Here is a 19,239-nt window from a genome sequence, read left to right as displayed (position 1 = left end):
AGATAGCTTAAGCGTGGCTTTCACGTATTTCGCGGTCAAGAGCTTGCAGCTAATGCACTGTCTGTCACACCTCCAAATCTTTTATTCTTCTTAATTGGAGCGGCCTTCCTCTTCCTCTACTACCACCATCTAGTTCCGCATTGAATACTTTAAGAGCCGGAGCGTTTTTATCCATTCGGACGACATGACCCAGCCAACGTAGCCGCTGGTTCTTTATTCGCTAGGCTATGTCTATGTCTCTCTCTCTTCATCGTTCCATCGCCTGTGCTACTCGTCGTCGCCACCATGCAAAGGTCCAAAAATCTTTCACAGAATCTTTCTGTCAAACACTCTAAGCGACGTTTCATCGGATTTATCAAAATTATCTGCAATTATTTCGTGAGCCGCCATCCCGTCGATACCCTTCAGCCAATGCGGCAATATTTTCAGCAGATCGACTACTCTGAAGCAAGCAAGACTTGATAGCATTTTGTGTTGCGCCATAATCCCATACTCTTCAAGGTGAGTTGATAAACGCCATTTGGTATCGGGCAAACGGGAACCGCAAGAAAATCTATGTATGGCGATGCCTGCCTTGTTCACGTGTATTTTCTGTATGTTTACTTCACAAATGTCAAAGCAAAATTGGTATTTGAAACTACAAGGTGGCGAAAAGTGACCTTGCGAAGTTTTTTGGCTGTAATTAAAAAAAAAAAATGAAAAACTTTGATTCTTCTTGTGGATTATTTTTATTTGGTCTTTTAATTTTTTTTACATCAAGTCGAGAATATGATGCCATGTAAATGGCCGCCGCCACAGTTGATTGCCATTTGAGCCCTTTTTATGGCATTTTCCATCACTTTGACCAAAACTTCCGGCGATAGGTCCTCACATTCTTGACGGATATTGTCTTTAAGAACTGCAAGAGCCTGAGGCTTGTTGTCATAAACCCGCGACTTCAAAAAGCCCCACAAAAAGAAGTCTGGAGCGGTCAAATCAGGTGATCTTGCTGGCCAGTGCAAATCGCCAAAACGGGAGATCCGGCGCCCGGGAAATGCATCCTTCAGCATATCGGTTGTGGCACGTGCAGTGTGTGCCGTTGCACCGTCGTGTTGGAACCACATGTTTTCCAATCCCAATTCATCAAGTTGGGGCAAAAAGAACTCGTTGATCATTGCTCTGTAGCGCTCACCATTCACAGTAACCATTTGGCCCGCGACGTCTGCGAAGAATAAAGGTCCGATGACTCCTCCAGAGAAAACAGCACACCATACAGTGACTTTGAGCGGGTGTAATGGCTCTTCGTGGGTTACACGCGGATTTTCAGTGCACCAGAAGCGTAAATTTTGCTTATTTACGTACCCGCTAAGATGGAAATGGGCCTCATCACTCATGATTATTTTTGATGAAAAATCATCTTCCTCTTGGTGGTGATTAAGGATGGCTTGAGGGTATGTTAGACGCGATTGGCGGTCAGCAGCTAACAGCTGATGCACCGTCTGGACTTTGTACGGAAACATCTTCAAATCTTGTACCAAAATTCGCTGTAAAGACCGTCGACTGATACCCATTTGCGTGGCACGTCGTCTGGTCGATGTCGACGGCGCTTCTATGACATCCTCGGCTACAGCACCAATATTCTCTGCAGAACGGCTACTTCGGGGTCTGCCACGCCTGGCAGCATATCGTGTTGTGCCAGTCTCTTCGAGGCGAGCGGCTAAACGTCGCAGTGTTTCACCAGTAGGCGTTGGACGGCGAGGAAATCTGCGACGAAATTCACGTTATGCCAAAGTCACCGACCGATTATTGGTCAAATAAATAGTCAGCAATATTCCGCGTTCTGGAGCAGTGTAGCGTAACATTGTTTATTAACGAGTATTTCGCATGTGTTTACTACACAAATGTCAAAACAGAACTGACATTAGGGGCCAATCGCAAAATTTATAGCATTTTCTGATGGGAGGATTACTTTAGCGCCACCTGTTATTTGTAACAATTGTATGCTCTTCCGTCAGAGTGTTGACTCTAGCGCCACTTTATATGCTTTGGGTATGAAAAAAATCGGTAAGCAGACTAAACTTTTAATTTATTAGGTTTGCACTTCGAATAAATTTTTGGAAGCATCTCGGCACCAATCCGCTAATTTATTCCTAATAAAAGCAAAATGGGATTAAACATAAAGTTTTTAATAAAACCATTTGATAGCCGGACCACCTATTGGGACCATAACTACAACCGAGTAATCGAGCAGGTACAAAAAGCCATCAATATCAGTCAAGCCTTAAGCACAGGAAAACTCGTAAAATGAGTTAAAGAGAATTTGGAGAGAGATTGGAGCAACGTAAGCCTCACAGCTGAATCGACTTTTGTTGTTCTTAACTTCTCATAAAGGATATAAGATCGAATAGTAAAGTGCCCAGCAAACCTCTTGCTTCTGATTCTCGTTAAGAGAATTTGTAAGTTGAAGTTTACGCATAACTTAATTACGATGCAAATTTCAAAGTCTGCCGGAGAAATTTATTGAAGTCTGCTGAAATGTTGCATGGATTCTAAAATAATAATTGGATTTTACATTAGGATTTCTGCAGCATGTCATTCAGCCTAGCGTGAAAATGAGTCCGTTTTTTATTGAAATTTTGTGAGTTTTTCTTTTTGGTTAGGTTTTATCACCTCAAATTACTCAATTGAAATTTCATTGTTCAGTGTTAAAATTAATCCATACGAATCTAAGCAAATTTCGCTCAAAATTAACAAATTAAGTTAAAACCTACACTACTCTTTGAGTGCAAAACGGTTTCTGCACTGCATGGGAATTACTTACAAAATTTTACTGCCGCTCTGGTTAAAACTTTGCAAAGCCAAACTTAAAACCGAAATATAAAAAGCATGAAACAATCGAAGAAACTATGAGTAAAAAGAAAAAAGGAAGAAGGAAGAAGAGAAACCCAACTCCAACACCAACACCAACATCAGCGCAGCCACTATCTTTTCTTAATTGCATTCCAAATTTATGTCACGAATACGCTTTTGAGCGAAATGTTGTTAGAGTTACCCACACAAAAGCCTTTTTTCTCTTATATTTAATTTACCCAAACTATTGAGCTGCAGTTGCCATAAACAAAGCGTCACAAGCCACATGAATGTGGGAGAGAAAAGGTATGTCTTCGGCAGACGTGGAAGTGTGTGTGGGTGAAGGGCTGCAAATGCAAAGCCACTGGTAAACTGAAAGCAAAGCGATGAGCATCGGGACTGAATTAACGAACAGCCAAGGGAAGTAGATGAAAAGCAAATTGTAAGCAAGAATGCAATGCAATGCAATCAAGCTTTTAAGAAAAAGAAATGCAAAAAAAAAAAAACAAAAATGGACAAAAAGACAGAAAACACAGAAAACACAGACGAACAGGGCTAAACCACAAAGTTATGGCAGCACAAGTGCTTGCAACATGCAGCATATGCGACAACAAGGCAGTGGTAACTGACGCCGAATGCGGCACAGGGAGCGCTGGTATGCAAATTGAATTTCTAAAATACGTTTTAGTACAACCGAAATGAGCTGCTACTAAATTCTGAGCAGGCTTTAGATGTTACTCATAAATTAGTAGAATGTGATTTAGTCAAAAAACAAAAACAAAAAAGAAGTTGCGAAATGTCAGTTTATACTAAGTACTGAAAATTTATTAAAACTTTAGGAAGTAATAAGAAAAACATATAGACTCGTAGCTCGCACACCAATTGCTAGTAGTGGTGGCGCATTTTCAAAGAATTTAAATTCGAAAACTTTGGCGACTAAATGTGGTTTCAACGGTGAGTGGCTCGAGTTGGAAAACTGCTAGTAAATGCGCACATACTTCTTGGCGCTTAGACGCATCACTTGCCATTTAAAGTTAGCCGCCTCTGTTTACAGTTGTCTTAGCCAACGCTACTCCTTATCTTGGCACTTCATTTGTATACAGCTCGCCATATTTACTAGACCTGCTTTTGCACCCTGCAAAAAATGCAACTTGCCCCTGATGTGTCTGGGAGCAGTCGCAAAGGAATATGCGACTACTGCCACATTTAATCTCTTTATATGGAATGAGATATTCCCTTTTGTTTAAGCATATTTTATTAATGGACTAATTGAGCCCTTTTGTACTCGAAGGGGTATGAAGTGAAACTAGTCGGGCTCGAAATTGGAAATTTATATCTATGGCTCACTGTATGCAACACAATAGCCGGTGGGTTCTAGCGCTGATGTACCACACTCGAGCTCCGGAGTTCAAATATTGGCACATTTAAAACAAAATTTATTAGTTAGCCCTCCTCCAATTTGATGTTTTTCCAGAAATGGAAAGAGCTACAGTTCTGAGCCGACTCCGAATGGCCGATGATTGTTTAAGATGAGGTTTTTATGGCAGAAATGCAATTGGAGGCTTGCCATTGCCTGCCTAGGGGCTATTGCTATTAGAAGACACTCTTCCTGTGCACTTTTCATTCTAAATGCTTTGTAAATTTTAATATTTAATTTTTGTTAATTCGAATATTACAAGTAACTTCATATTTGAATCCGAGCGCAGACTCGAACCAGTGCCCTCAGAATCTCTAATTATATTCTTCACATTATGTTATCGTTTTTATTATTGTAGCAGCACATGCACTGGGTACGTTGCTGGAGTGAGAGTCCTTGGCCGGATCTAAATCGGCTCATTTCGGTAACATAGAACCGACTGACGTGGGAACGTTTCGTCGTATCGTCGCCATTTATGAGTGCAGTGTTAGTTTCGAACATCGAAAAGTGATAGAAATTTGTCAAACTAATATCCAAGTTCATCCAAGTGGCACCAACAACACCTACTCATAATTTCGTCCGACTAGTGCATAACACCTTCACCTATTTCCAGCTCAACTCGAGTTGAGCCGTCTCGCGATCCACAGTTCTTTTCAAGCTATCCCTTGGCCTGCCAGGTGCTCTTCCTCTCCCTGTGAGTGGGTGCCATTGCATTCCCTTCTTCGCTTTATTAATGTCTTCCTCCCATAAAGTTCCTCAATTTCGGTCTTCTAATACAAATGTCGAGGGTCTCCATGTTTGCTTTTTCGAGCAATTCCTGGTTTGCCAATACTTTTGGCCTGAAAATTCGAAATATAATCCTTAAACAGCAATTGACAAAACCTTATAAGCGGCCGGTTTAGCAGTGGTGATTTTCCAGGTAGAGCTACTTGAAGAGCCTAACCTTTAAACTGGAACTCAGGTTGTTGTTTCGCCATACAGAATACTATATCCTGACTGCCCTTCTGGCTGTCAACTTTGCTGCCGAGGTAAGTAAATTTGATACCTCTACTGTTTCGATAGGGTTACCTACAAACCATCTTATTTGCCAGACTCATCACCTTTGATTATAATGTGGGCAGACCTATCTTCCCTACGAAGTTCAGAGCCCATTTCCTTAAATTCGGTTAGGGCATGTACCAAGAGGCATATCGTCAGCATAGCGTGCTAGTCATCGTCCCCATGAGCCTAAACTCGGAATACTCTTTTTAGAGATTAGTCCCGCAACTGTTTGCAGGGACTTATTACGAAAAACAACTACCTGCTGCTTGGCAGTTGCTTACTTTTAGGCGCTAAACAATGCCCATGCATAGAGTTTTATGTACCTGTGTGTGTATGTGTGGGTTCTGTACTCATCTCAGCCTCGAAACACATTAGCGGGTAAAACATTATAAATAAAATGTGCGCCAACACGACTCAAACAACAAAGTTTAACTCAAATTGTGCATGTAAATGTAAAACCCGCAAAACTCCATACTATAGTTTGTTGTTAGCACCGCTCTTGTTGTTGCTGTTGTCACGTTACTCAAATTAATGAGGTGATAGTTTCTTATTTGGCAAAGTGTCTGCTCTGCTCAGCCTTTCGCTAGCGCTGCCCTTTTCTCAGCGTCAGCCGCCTCCTGCAACTTGTAAGCTGCCAAGAAATCCTGCTGCTGTTTCACTCACGGTTTCATTATTCTTTCGCTGCTGCTTCATTTCATTCCCTTGTCGTTAAGGGAAGAAAGTGTTATTCTCTGGCTGATCTCAGCTTCTACGCAAGCACCCTTTGCCAATTACTTTCTTGTTACGTGTTTGTTTACCTTTCAAGTAAAGTATAAAATGGGATTTATGGCTTCAGTTTTGTGTCGGTACTGGAAAATTTAAATTACTTCAGTGAAGCTTGACATGGTTGATTTGCACTTAAATAAAATTAATTTCTATGTTTTAACTTTGTATCCTTTGTGTTTATTTCAATAAACCATCAATTATCCGATTTATACTGGACATAATTTTTGGACTACTCGTTATCACGTAGTTTTTATCAAGTCAGTCTCCTTCAGAGCGCTTGAATTTTCCCAACGAGTCTCAACATGGACTGCAATAACTTTCAGATACTTAAGGAACTTCGGATATTGGGCATAGTTTCTAGTTTTTCAGCATTTGTAACTGATGTATGGAAATTTTGTAGCCAATTCTCGTAACATGAGAAACACGACAGTTATAAATTTCATGTACTCAAGTTTTCATCTCCTCATCAAATAAAATTTTTAAAGGAATTGAAGGTTTCAAAGCGGGAACGTAAACAACCGAGGTTTTCGTTGCGTATACTTGACTTCAAGCAAGTAGAATTATTTTCTGAAATTTCCTTATAACAACCATGCAGAATTATTGAAGAGAAGGGCATCCTGAAGAATAAGGTTATATATCTAAAAATGGTGCTCTGCAATCGAAGTAATCAAACTTCTCCCAAGTAACCATCTATTAGGATCAGTAACCAAACAACACTCTTCTCGCATTTTTACGGATGGCTTCAGGTCCGAGCACGGTTCCAGCTCTAGTGTCTAGGTGGAATCAAGCGGGACAAAACTACACTTCGCTCTTGGAACGCATGCACCTGTGTTTCAGGGGGAGGTGTATGCTGTTCAAGAAACAATGAACTTTGTTGTGGAAAACAGATGAAGAGGTAGATCTGTATGAGTATGCAGTGACAGCAAAGCTGCGCTCATGGCCTTTGACAGCCATTCAACCACTTCAAGTGTAGTCAAGTACTGTAAATCGAGATTAAACTATGTCGGCAGACATAATATCCTGATGTTACCATGGGTCCCGGGACTCGTAGGTATCGCGGGTAACGACATCTCTGACTCTTTAGCCACAATGTGCTCTGAGACCAACTTCCTTGGCCCGGAGCCCGTTCTGCGATTTCTTCTACAGGCATCAAAGCCACGGTTAGCAAACGTCGCCCTGACCATTCTACTACCACTTTGCTTCAAGGAAAGTTGAACACACTTTCCGCTAGCAATCGGCTTCTTCAATCCTTATATACGACTTGAGCCCAAAAGATAAAATTTGGGCTCGTCTCAAAAAATTTGGTGTTATTTAACCATTTTTAGCACATACGCGTTATCAAAATAAGGTTCTTATCAGACCTCCTAGAAGTGAAATAAGCTGCTTGAAGCCTTCGGCGCACTTCCAAACTCATAATTTCCATGCATGGATCTTCCATCGAGCTATAAAAAATTTCACAGTTTGCATCAGAGTGGGTTGAGTTATTTACCTCTTTATACGCTCGGATATTAGCCACCTCCTGAGTATTTTCCTTAGCAGGTCCCAATGTTTTAGATGCTTTAATCAACATCGTTTAAACATTTCTTAGATAATCCCACCTCATCATCCTTCATGCAGCTACTGCAAGATTATACTCGAAATTATGTTGACACTTCAGATCACTTGCAGAAAAATTTGCAACAAAATCTGCAGGAAGTCTTATCGCCCAAAACGAACTGTCATACAGAATCTGTGAACATAGCTCAATAAACCTTATATTATATCGTCCCCTTAGTATTAAAATAGCCTATAAATTTTTTGATGTCTTGAGAAAATTAATTTCAAACTTTTATTTAAATATTTATTATTTTTTGACTGATGTTTTGACCCACTTTGTGGAACTAGAATTTGACAAAATTTTGACCACATATAAAATCGACGATGGAGAATCCAAAAATTCAATAAAAAAATAATAGCCTATGAGCACATAGGCTATTGTTATACTAAGGGGACGATATATAGTTAATATTGCTCCGTTTTTTAAAGTGGAAAAAAATTCAATATTGCTATGGAAAAAGAAGGATGGCATAAGGATTTAGCTCCAAAACGCAATGTACTTAACCGTTATGCGGACGATTCTTAAAGACTAATGGTGTAAGCACTGAGAATATATGTACTGTCCAGAGATAGACCTAAGGATCTCGTATAAGCTTCCAGATCACTCCAGTGTATTCCAGACTGAATTTGCCGCTGTTGGAAAGGCAGCAGACCTAGTTCTTGTTGGGACTGCTACTTGGATCAACTCCAAAGTTAACTTTTCCAGGCAGTCGGGCAGCCACTAAAGCAATTACATCGCTTAATATAACGTCCAAGATCCTTATTTAGAGTAGGGCGGCAGTAGAAAGATTGGCAGTGAGTTGTACGCAACATTTCTATTGGGTTCCAGGCCATAAGAGCATTAAAGATAACGAAATAAAAGCCGAAATGGTGAAAACGCGGTCTCTGTATTCTCGGATTTTGTCAACGAAATATCAACTAGAACTAGACGGAAATATGGTCAGATAATTCAGGAAACGGGAAAGTGGGCTACACTTTCAGGAATACTAAGGTCATGTGTAAACTTGACGGTCACAGTCGTGCTCGATTTATACTATTGCTAGCCCGAGGCGGTTCTAGAACTATGATAGGCATGCTGACAGGACAGAGCCCAGTAGAAGCACATGCTTATGAGAAAAGAATCTCGGACAACGAGCAGTGCAATAAATGTGGGGAGCAAGGCTCAAGGGAAACTGTAAAGCATCTCCTTTGCGGATGTCCTGCGATATTCAAAACACGCTTAAAATATCGGAAATATCAGTAGGTTAGAAATGTTTGCTTAAAATCGCAATAGAAACAGACACCATGCGGGTGGACTATTTCAAAACACATAACTAATAAACTCCATCTCGTATTGCTATGAGCCGAACTGGTCTACGCGTGACTACAAGTCAACCAGTTTAACTTAACCTAACCTATGTTGACTCTCACCGCGTGGATACCTATCGGACAGTGGTCAGTTAATACCCCTATTACTATGAGAATTGTGATATTTTTTAGTCCTGAAAACTCCCTCGAGTGCCACCAATACACAATGAACGCTTTGCATGTAACAGAGGCCCCATATTTTGCCATTGTCCTCCTAACAGCAATAAAAGGCAACTGATGATTTCTTAATACTCCCATTAATAATGAGGATCCACCACGTATTTCTGCTTAGAATCAGACCCAGATACTTCACTTTGTCAAAAAGTAGTAGCAGACTCTCGATTGAAAGGGGTTGAGTTCCATCTTCAGGAGCTTTACAGATGCGAGGAGGCCTATTTGTCGACAAAGTACTCAACCATTTTGCGCTAGCAATAACAACCTTCTCTTCAGTTCCGCCGGGCTCTTCCTAATGACCTCTTAACAACCATAACCCAGAATAAGGATGAGGAAACAGTGTCTTGCAGAGTACCTCTGATCACATGCTACCGAGGAGAAGCACCGACTCATTTTGTCAAGCCATTCTGCATATCTATCTCTGTTTCGAGCCCCAGTATAGCTAAATATTTATTGATTGTCCCCGTAGAATGCTATTGAAAGCCCCTCTGATATCACAGAAACGCCGATAACCTTGTGACGTCGTGTGCAGGGTGAAAAACACCGATCTACCTTTACAGTAAGCATATTGATGGCTCGGCATATACTCCCAAGGAGTTTTGCTGCTTACATACAGTTCAAGCAACCTTTCAAAGGCATTCAGTAGAAAGTAAGAAAGGCTAATTGCTCTCAAATTCTCAGAGTATTCATAACAGCTCTTTCTTCTATGAACCTTGCCCGGATAAGAAAACTTTATGTAAGCAAATAGCAAAAAATAATTGGCTTTTTATTACTGCACCTTGCAGGTATGCATTATAAGTCGCTTATGGGTATGATAGAGAAAGGCTCTAACTCATATATTTGTTTGTTTATCTTTAGTATACAAGAGGAAGCATTGTTAATAATTAATTTTCAACTAAATAAATAAATATAAAAAAATGCTGTAAATGTTATTGGCTTCCGCATTAACTTTACAGAGTTATGAGCAAGAAAACAGAATGAACATTCACCAATGAAAATGAATATTTTTTACCCAATACCTGAACCTGCGCAAATTCATGCGTTTGAAAATGAATAATTCGAAATTTCGAAATTATCTAAGTGTGATTGTGAATTTTGCATATTTACATGGTTTAAATGGGGTTGAAACTGCAACACGAAAACTCAACATCAAGGTTTCCCACCAACTGCCAAAACCAACCCTCATTTCTTGCAAACATCCCCTTATTTGTAGCGTAGAACATAACCAAAATGCTAACCGTTACAGCAAAAATTACTCCGAATAATGGGAAAGCTTTAGAGGGTGCAAACAATGCATAATCGACAGCATGGAGGCCACTGTGAATGTGCGTAGCTTCGAAGAATATTAGTTAGAAAATTATTTTAATTCGACTAATAACTCATTTATACTTTTACTTTCGAATTATACATTTTATAGGAAATGCCGCATTAAAAAATAGTATTCGTAGTCGAAAAGCCAAGAAAGGTGTCGGAAATGGTTGAAAAAGGTTGAAAAAATGGGTATGTAGCTAATTGTGTAATATTATTTTATATAATGTTTTTTTTAAGTGCTATTTATATTTTCGTCTAGCGAATAGGCAAAACTAGAAGTTGGTGTAAGAGTAGCTATCTTTTCAGACAGTCAGGCAGTATTAAGGCATTGGACTCCAGCTCCATTTCATCCAAACTAGTCTTAGAGAGGAGCTGGAAATACTTAGTCATTGACTTGAAATCAATCTGATATGGGTTCCAGATCACAGGAACATACAGGGTAATGAGATAGCGGATGAGTTAGCAAGAAAAGGTTCGACACTAGAAATAGCAGAGGCAATGGCAGTATCCACCCTACTGAACACATTAAAAGCATCCATTGCTTCACTCTATCATGCTTTAGCCGAAATAAGATGAAAGCAAATACCTACATGTATTACAGCAAAAAACACATGGCCGTCATACAAAATGCAAAGGGCGAATAATCTGTTAGGCTGCTCTCGGCCAAACATCTCACGCATCATCGCAACCCTTACAGGCCATTGGGGATCATGCAGCTAGACTCAATCTACCCTTCAATCCTATCTGCAGATGCTATCAAGCGGAAGGAGCGAAGGAAAGTATTTTCCACTACTTATGTGAATGTCCTGCTATACTTGGACCTCACTAAATGGATTTGACTTAGAACAAAACAAAAAAAAACATCATTCTACGAGCACGGTGGTAGTAAAACGGTGCTGGTCACTAATTAGGATTATTTCAGTGGAAATACTCAACCACTTCAACAACAACATAGGCAAAACTGATCGCTTTAATGGCTCTGGGTCATACATAAGACTTGGCCGCATCTAAGAGAAAAAATAATTCGATCAAATCAGCTTACCTTCCTATCTTGGTTGATATTTTTGTGGAATATCTAAAGAATGTGGAAAAATTTTAAATTTTTTAGCATTCTCCAGGCAATGGCGCAAGTTTAAATGCAAACTTTATTTAGTTTGCTTTTTGATTTGGTATTTGAAGTTCCTTCGAATGTCGAAAACAGCGCCAGTATTCCAAATTCAAAATGACGGACCGAATGAGATGTATAAGTTTTCAAAATGCTTGCCGATCCACTTTAAACTCTAGTGGTAATTTTGAAAATTTTTCTCGCCATTTTGGGTTTTTTAAATTTGGAAAAAAAGCAACTTAGAGCATCGAAATTGTATGTTTTCAACAAACGATGGACCAAATGTGAAAATGTGTTTGAAAATTTTGAAGGATGCACTTAAAAATCTAATCTAATTGGAACATTTCCCCTGCTCTTTTGGATTTGTTAAATTTTAAACGAGTTTTATAATCAGTTGCTCTCAGAATCACAGTGTTCGTTTTCAGCTAGAAGCAACGAATTTTTAAAAATTGTAGCCACAGTTTTGCTTAATTAGTTGAACCAACTATATTTTAAGCAGTATTGGCTATTTTTATAATATTTATTTACTGTTAAATTTTTTTTTTTTATAAAAGTCTAGCTCATTATAAAAGGTGGCTAAGTTTCAAAGACCGGTGTTGATTTGGAATAAAATACAATATTTTAGAACATTATTGTCATTTCTTTTTATTATATTAATATTGGTATAGCTCAATTACGCATGGAACAAAATATCCGCCGAATAGACGCCGCGGCCTTGGCGGCACACCTGCATCCGATGGTCCAAATTTTCGATGACGCTGAGGCATAATTGAGGTTCTATGCCGTTAATGTGCCGAATTATCTCATCCTTTAGCTCTTGAATTGTTGCTGGCTTATCGACGTACACCTTTTCTTTCAAATAACCCCAAGAAAGAAGTCCAACGGTGTCAAATCACATGATCTTGGCGGCCAATTGACATCGCCGCGACGTGAGATTATTCGGCCATCAAATTTTTCGCGCAAAATAGCCATTGTTTCGCTAGCTGTGGGACAAGAGGCACCGTCCTGTTGAAACCACATATCGTCCACATCCATATCTTCCAATTCGGGACATAAAAAGTTCGTTATCATCTCACGATAGCGAACACTATTCACAGTAACTGCCTGACCGGCCTCATTTTGGAAAAAATACGGCCCAATGATGCCGCCGGCCCATAAACCGCACCAAACGGTAACTCTTTGTGGGTGCATTGTGGCAATTCTGCTTATTGTCGAATCCACTGAAGATGAAATGCGCGATATGCATTTTGATTTGAACGCCCGTTTTCATAATAAGCCTGAATAACTCTAATGCGTTGCTCGATTGTGTATATTTCCATGGTGCAAATTGAGTTAGTCTGAAATTGAAAAATGTCAAATAAAATGCAGAAAAAACTTGACGTTTAGGTGTGGTTCACATTCAACATCGGCCCTTGAAATTCAACCACCCTTTATAAGAAATACCACACTTCATATTTTGTGCAAAAATTAAAAAAACTCAACAAATTTTGGACGAAATTTCAAACTGTTTTATTTAGAATTAAAAAATGCATAGCATTTACCATCAAGGAAGAAAATCTTAAAAATCATCGAGAACATTTAGCCACTTCAAATTTGCACTTTATTAGACTAAAATTTAGTGGGCTATAAAACTACACGCCTACATTTTTTTTCTAAGGAAAAATTGAAAAATTTGTTCAATGCGTCCAAACTTTTTTAAAATTTGGAACCCCGTTGAAAGGTTCAAAATTTAATTAATTTGAGTATAGCTGAAAATCACAAACACCCATCCCAAATCATTCAAATTTTCTCTGCTACAACTCAGACATCAAAGCGATATTTTTTCCACCGCACATTTCCTTACATACTAAAGGCTATTAAAATACACTAAGCCAGGCTCGCACTCATAACTACACCAACACGTGTGCCTACCGTTGCCTGCCAAAAATTTATTTGTAGTCGCAAAAATTTACAAGCTATTGTCATTCATTTACCTGCACAAACATTGTAACAAAATTTATAGTAATAAAATAACACCCTCGGGAACAAAAACAAATGTGTGTATATAGTTCGGCATGTAGTCACACACACATGGGAGCACCAGTATGCACTTACTTTATTTGGATATGCGGAGGCACATTGAGAGAAAAAGAGCTGAACGATACAGCCAGACGTTGTTGCAGACGTAACAGGAAAAAACACAAAACAACTTCCCCTAACAGCTTAGGGACTACAGGCATTTATGATAACAATGGCGAAATGTTTTCGCAAGCAACAAAGCGGCCTTCAAACTGAAGTGAGCAATAGTACACTTCCGCACATAAGTACATACATACATACATGCAATACACACTTAAACATAAGTACGTGTTATAGAAAAACGAAAGTGAAGGCATATTTTGAGGCGCATGTTGGGTGTTGATGGAAGAAAGTTTTTAAGTAGTCTTGATTGTGAAAGTAAATTTGGCTTACCCAAGAAGTGATTTACAAAAATAAATTAGGGTGGATCAATTTGAATTTTACACAACAAGTTTTATTCGATTTCGACTAAGAAAAAAGTTTATTAGACCATAGCTCAAACCTCCATTTCAAGCCCCAAAAACTTTAAAAGAATTATTGGTTATTTTTAAAATTCACGCGTTTCAAGGCATGAAGCAGAAACAAGTTTCGTTTTTGCAGCATTTTTAAGAATGAGTTACAGGTAGATTAGCTTCGCTTTCAGCGTGAAGGCGCTGTATACTACATTAAACATTCAGCAATCGAGAACTCACCTCCTTAAACGAATCGGAAGTCTACGCACAAGCATATGCGGACGGAAGGGCCTGTTACCAAACAGCTTATGAACATCTGCAGGAAAGTGCAGACTACTCTGGATCTGAGTAACACTCGGTGCTGTGCGACTGGTTTTGTCCTCTTCACCAGAAGGAGGAAGCTTGATGGACTCGTTCTGGCAAAGCTAAAAGGAGTCACAATCCAGCTATCCAAGGAAATTAAGTATCTTGGAGCAATCCTCGATAGTAAGCTCCTCTGCAAATCACACGTTTAAACAAAGACATCCAAAGCACTGACAGCTTTCTGGCAGTGCAAAGATGTCTTTGGAAAAACGTGGAGTCTTTCTCCTAGCAAGGTTCTATGGATCTACACCGCTATGATAAGACCTATTATCACCTATGCATCATTGGTCTGGATGAGTAGACTATCTCTCGTGGGAGTCAGGAGGACCTTATCGAGACTACAACGCAATGTGGCCATCTGTTGCACCAGAGCTTTTCCTAATACTTCAGCCACGGCACTAGATGCTCTGATTGGCTTACCACCACTTGATGCTGTCATCCAAGGAGAGGCCTTGAAGGTCATCTGCAGGCTGAAACACAATGGAAACTGATACGGCCCCTGTCCGGCATTAGAAAACACAGAAGGCATGGGCTTCGATCCAACGATTCTCTCTATGCCCCTTGACTCCATGCCATCAAGAGTCGTACGGGGAAAGAGATACAGTGTAATGCTGCCAGAGGCTCAGTGGTGGCCAAACTCAAAAAATGAGCCCGGAAAACACTGTTTTCGCATTTTCACGGATGTCTCCAGGACCGAGCACGGTTCCGACTCTGGGGTCTACGTGGAATCCAGCAGGGCAAAACTGCACTTTGCTCTTGGAATGAATGCATCTGTTTTTCAAGCGGAGGTGTATGCTGTTCAAGGAGCAATGACCTTTGTTGTGGAAAACAGGTGAAGAGGTAGCCTCCCAACCACATCAGGGGTAGTCGAGTCCTGTAAATCCAGGCTGAACTATGTCGGTAGACATAATAGCCTGATGCTAATATGGGTCCCGGGACACGTGGGTGTCGGGCCACTTTGTGTGAGCGAAGCACATGGAAAGGTTGGGCATCTCAGACAGTGTACTCTGCCCAGCTTGTGAAGAGGAGGAGGAAACAGAGAACCACTTCCTGTGCGTCTGCCCCGCCTTCGTTCAAATCAGATTTGAGGTCTTTGGCACTGATGTGCTAAGAAGCGATCATCTTGGTTCCTTGGCACCACAAGATCTACTCAAATTTCTTCGGAGATCGGGTAGATTTAAAGAAAATTAAAAAGGAATCCAAGTGTAGTATCATGGACTTAATTAATGTCTGCACTTGCTAGTTGCCCCGACAACAACAAAAAATTCGAGAACTCGATAGTTTTATAATAAACTATTTTTGAGATATCCTTATAGGGCACCTACGGAACTGCGATTTAACATTTTAAATGGGAAAAAGAACAATGTTTCTAACTATAGGCCCACCTTCAAGCTATCTCCAATTTCTAAACTGTTCGAGGATATAGTGAAAGAGAAAATACCCCTCGCCGTTAAGAGTTTAATCTCGCCTCACCAGCATGGCTTTGTTGCTGGACGGACTAAGCTTACATAGCGGCCTTTAGCGAATACTGCATTGCCATGTTTTTATCAGGGCTCAATGTTGATTGTAGGTATTTACACTGATTTTTCTGAAGCACTCGACAAAGTATGCCATTGCATTCTATTGCGCAAGGTAGCCATGTTAGGAATCCACTCTAAATTTCTGAAGTGTCTGAATTCTTATTTAAGTAATAGGTGCTGTGTGGTCTCAATCGGGGTGTTTGGGGAATTCAAAGTTTATGCTCATAGTCGAGGTAACATTCCACACTAAAAACTTCTTGTGCTGATTTGGTTTATTCTATTCAGTTGTAAGTTACAGGGTGCATGTTAGGAGTCGTGCATCTCTCAGGAGCGAAAGATCGGCCATAAAACAATTGTAAGCCATTTGCGCAAAAAATATTTAGCAAAAATAATGGATTTTCCCCAAACTAATATTAGGGTGAGGGAATGAGCTACTGCAGGGCGAACCCAAACAATCAATTGCTTGAAATTAAAGACCACAATTAATTGAGACGTTTGTTTCTACTAATGAAGAAAAAATTACTGAAATGTTCAATGATGTTATACTTTTGTAGCACTTTTAAAAAGAAGCAGCTATCTTACGCTTTAGTATATTATATTCATTCATTCCTAAAGTTAATAGCAATAAAATGCAACTACTCGTATGCTAAATTAGTATACTGGTATTTACAACTTAATTTCATTTACAATTCCTTCAGGTCCAAACGTTGGTATTTCCAATTTGCTGGTATTTTTAATTTGTTAGTGCGATATTCGTTTAATCATTTTCAAATACATACATAACACTTTCTCATTTTACCAACATTCTGCCAAATACGAATACTGCAGTTGTTGCTAATTGCATGCAATCATCAAGCCCCTTCGTGCTCACACTGCTCTCAGTGCTGTTAATGTCGTCCTCTAATTCACTTCACTGCTAAATGCCGAAAAATGCTAACGGCAACAAATTTGCAAGTATCACTAAACCAGAAGAGGCACTGCATTTACATACACATAAATGTTCATACACCGACTTGCCCTTGCATGTGTATCCACGTTACTTACTAAATACATTCGTGTTATCGTAAATAAGCAGTGGAGTGTGTTGAGTAAATATACGCTGCTAAAGTTTGTAGTGCAGTAGAAATGGCACACATACACCTGCACATATTAGCATGCATTTAGTAAACGCGTAGAGTATGCGGATAGTGCACATGCGATTATATGCAGGGATAGACATTTCAACCAAGTTCATGATGGCATTAGCAATATAGACATAGACTTACATACCGCATACATACTTACTGTTTGTGTATTATGGAAAGCACACAGCTTTACAGGAACTAAGTATGTCCTGAAAAATAGCTTCCAGCTTATTCGTATATACAGGCATTACAATTTAAGCCACAATCTGCGTACCAAAACATTATCACAGGACATGCCTATAAACGAAAGTGATGAAAGTTTCACTGATGCGCTAACAGCGGCCGCGCTGTATACCCTCCATTCGAAAAAACGGAACTTTTTACATACAGAAACAAGCAGTGTATATTTTGTAACAAATATAATAATTTTTATTAATCAATAAATAGTATAATCCCTTTCGGTGGCTACCGTACACGAATACGTTTTTTGTGACTACCATTCGGTTGAGCCCGTATTTCAAAACCCTTTCAGAAGTGAAACACCAAATAAAAGAAACAAATTTCCTAATAGCGGGCGCACCTCGGCAAGCAATGGTAAGCCTGAGGGTCAATTTCTGCCATGAAGAAGCGCTTCATAAAACGCCATCAGCCGTTCCGAAGCGACCACATATAGGAGGAGGAGTTTCGAGCAACACGTAACAAAGGATCTACGCGTGATTTATACACAATATATTTTTATTTTCATGCTTTTAGAATTTTTTGATTTTTACGATGGTAGCCAATTGCTCTTTGGTGGTTTAAATAGCCACAATCGATTTAAGACGCTTTCCTTTCGTCCCCAAATGTACCTTCGCTTCAGTTCGCGGTGTGATTTGGGTGAATACGTCGAATTATAAAAACAAAAAATTTAAATTTTTCTCAGAAATTCGCTCACAACTCTACGCCGAAGAGATTGGTGCATTATCACCTTACTTACTTACTTAGGTGGCCATGACAACCCGTTACCGAGTTACGGCCGACCTCACTAGCTCTCTCCAGGCGCCTCTGCTCCGCGCGCGCCTTCTCCAATTCTGTACACCAAGCGAGCGTAGGGTTTCCTCCATCCGGTCTTTCCACCGGAGCAATGGTCTTCCTCTGCGTCGGCTCCCTTGGACTTCGCCCTCGAACACCTTCTTTGCTGGAGCTTCTTCATCCATACGCACGACATGCCCTAGCCAACGCAGGTGTTGGATGGCGATGCGTTGAACTACGTCAATGTCGGCGTAGAACTCATACAGCTCGCGGTTCATTCTTGAACGGTAGTCTTTGCCAACGCGCACAGGACCGAAGATCTTACGAAGAACTTTTCTCTCGAACACCTCAAGAGCGGCTGCATCGCTTTGTGACACTACCCATGCCTCTGCGCCATAAAGCAACACGGGTATGATGAGCATCTTGTAAAGTGTCAGTTTGGTCATGCGGGAGAGGGCTCGACTACTCAATTGCTTACTTAGCCCATAGTAACACCTATTAGCAAGAGTGATTCTCCGTTTGATCTCTAGGCTGATATCGTTGTTGCTGTTAACGGCGGTGCCAAGATAAATAAATTCTGGCACAACTTCGAAGGTATAGTTGTCCGCAATGACGTGCGTTCCTACACGCCGTGTGTTCCGCGTTGTAGACAGCATATACTTCGTTTTACCCTCGTTCACCGCCAGACCCACTCGTGATAGCAGAAAACGCAGCAGTGACATCTCGCTTACAGCGACCGATTATGTCAATGTCATCGGCGTACGCAAGGAGCTGGACACATTTGTAGAAAATAGTGTCATTACGATGCACACCTGCTTTTCGGAGCACCCCTTCCATCACGAAGTTGAAGAGGTTGCATGACAGTGGATCGCCTTGTCTGAAACCTCGAACGATACTGAATGGCTCGGAGAGGTTATTTCCTACCTTGACGGAGCTGGTTGTTTTGCTCAACGTCATTCTGCAAAGCCATATGAGCTTCACTGGTATACCGAACTCAGACATGGTGGCGTACAGGCAATCTCTTATCGGGCTATCGAACGCAGCTTTATAGTCGACAAAAAGATGATGGGTGTCGACTTGCTTTTCATGGGTCTTTTCCAGGATTTGGCGTAATGTGAAAATCTGG

The sequence above is a fragment of the Anastrepha obliqua genome, chromosome 5, assembly GCF_027943255.1.
Source record: "Anastrepha obliqua isolate idAnaObli1 chromosome 5, idAnaObli1_1.0, whole genome shotgun sequence".
Taxonomy (NCBI): domain Eukaryota; kingdom Metazoa; phylum Arthropoda; class Insecta; order Diptera; family Tephritidae; genus Anastrepha; species Anastrepha obliqua.
The sequence above is the reverse complement of the archived record's forward strand: the minus strand, read 5'-3'. Positions refer to the sequence as shown.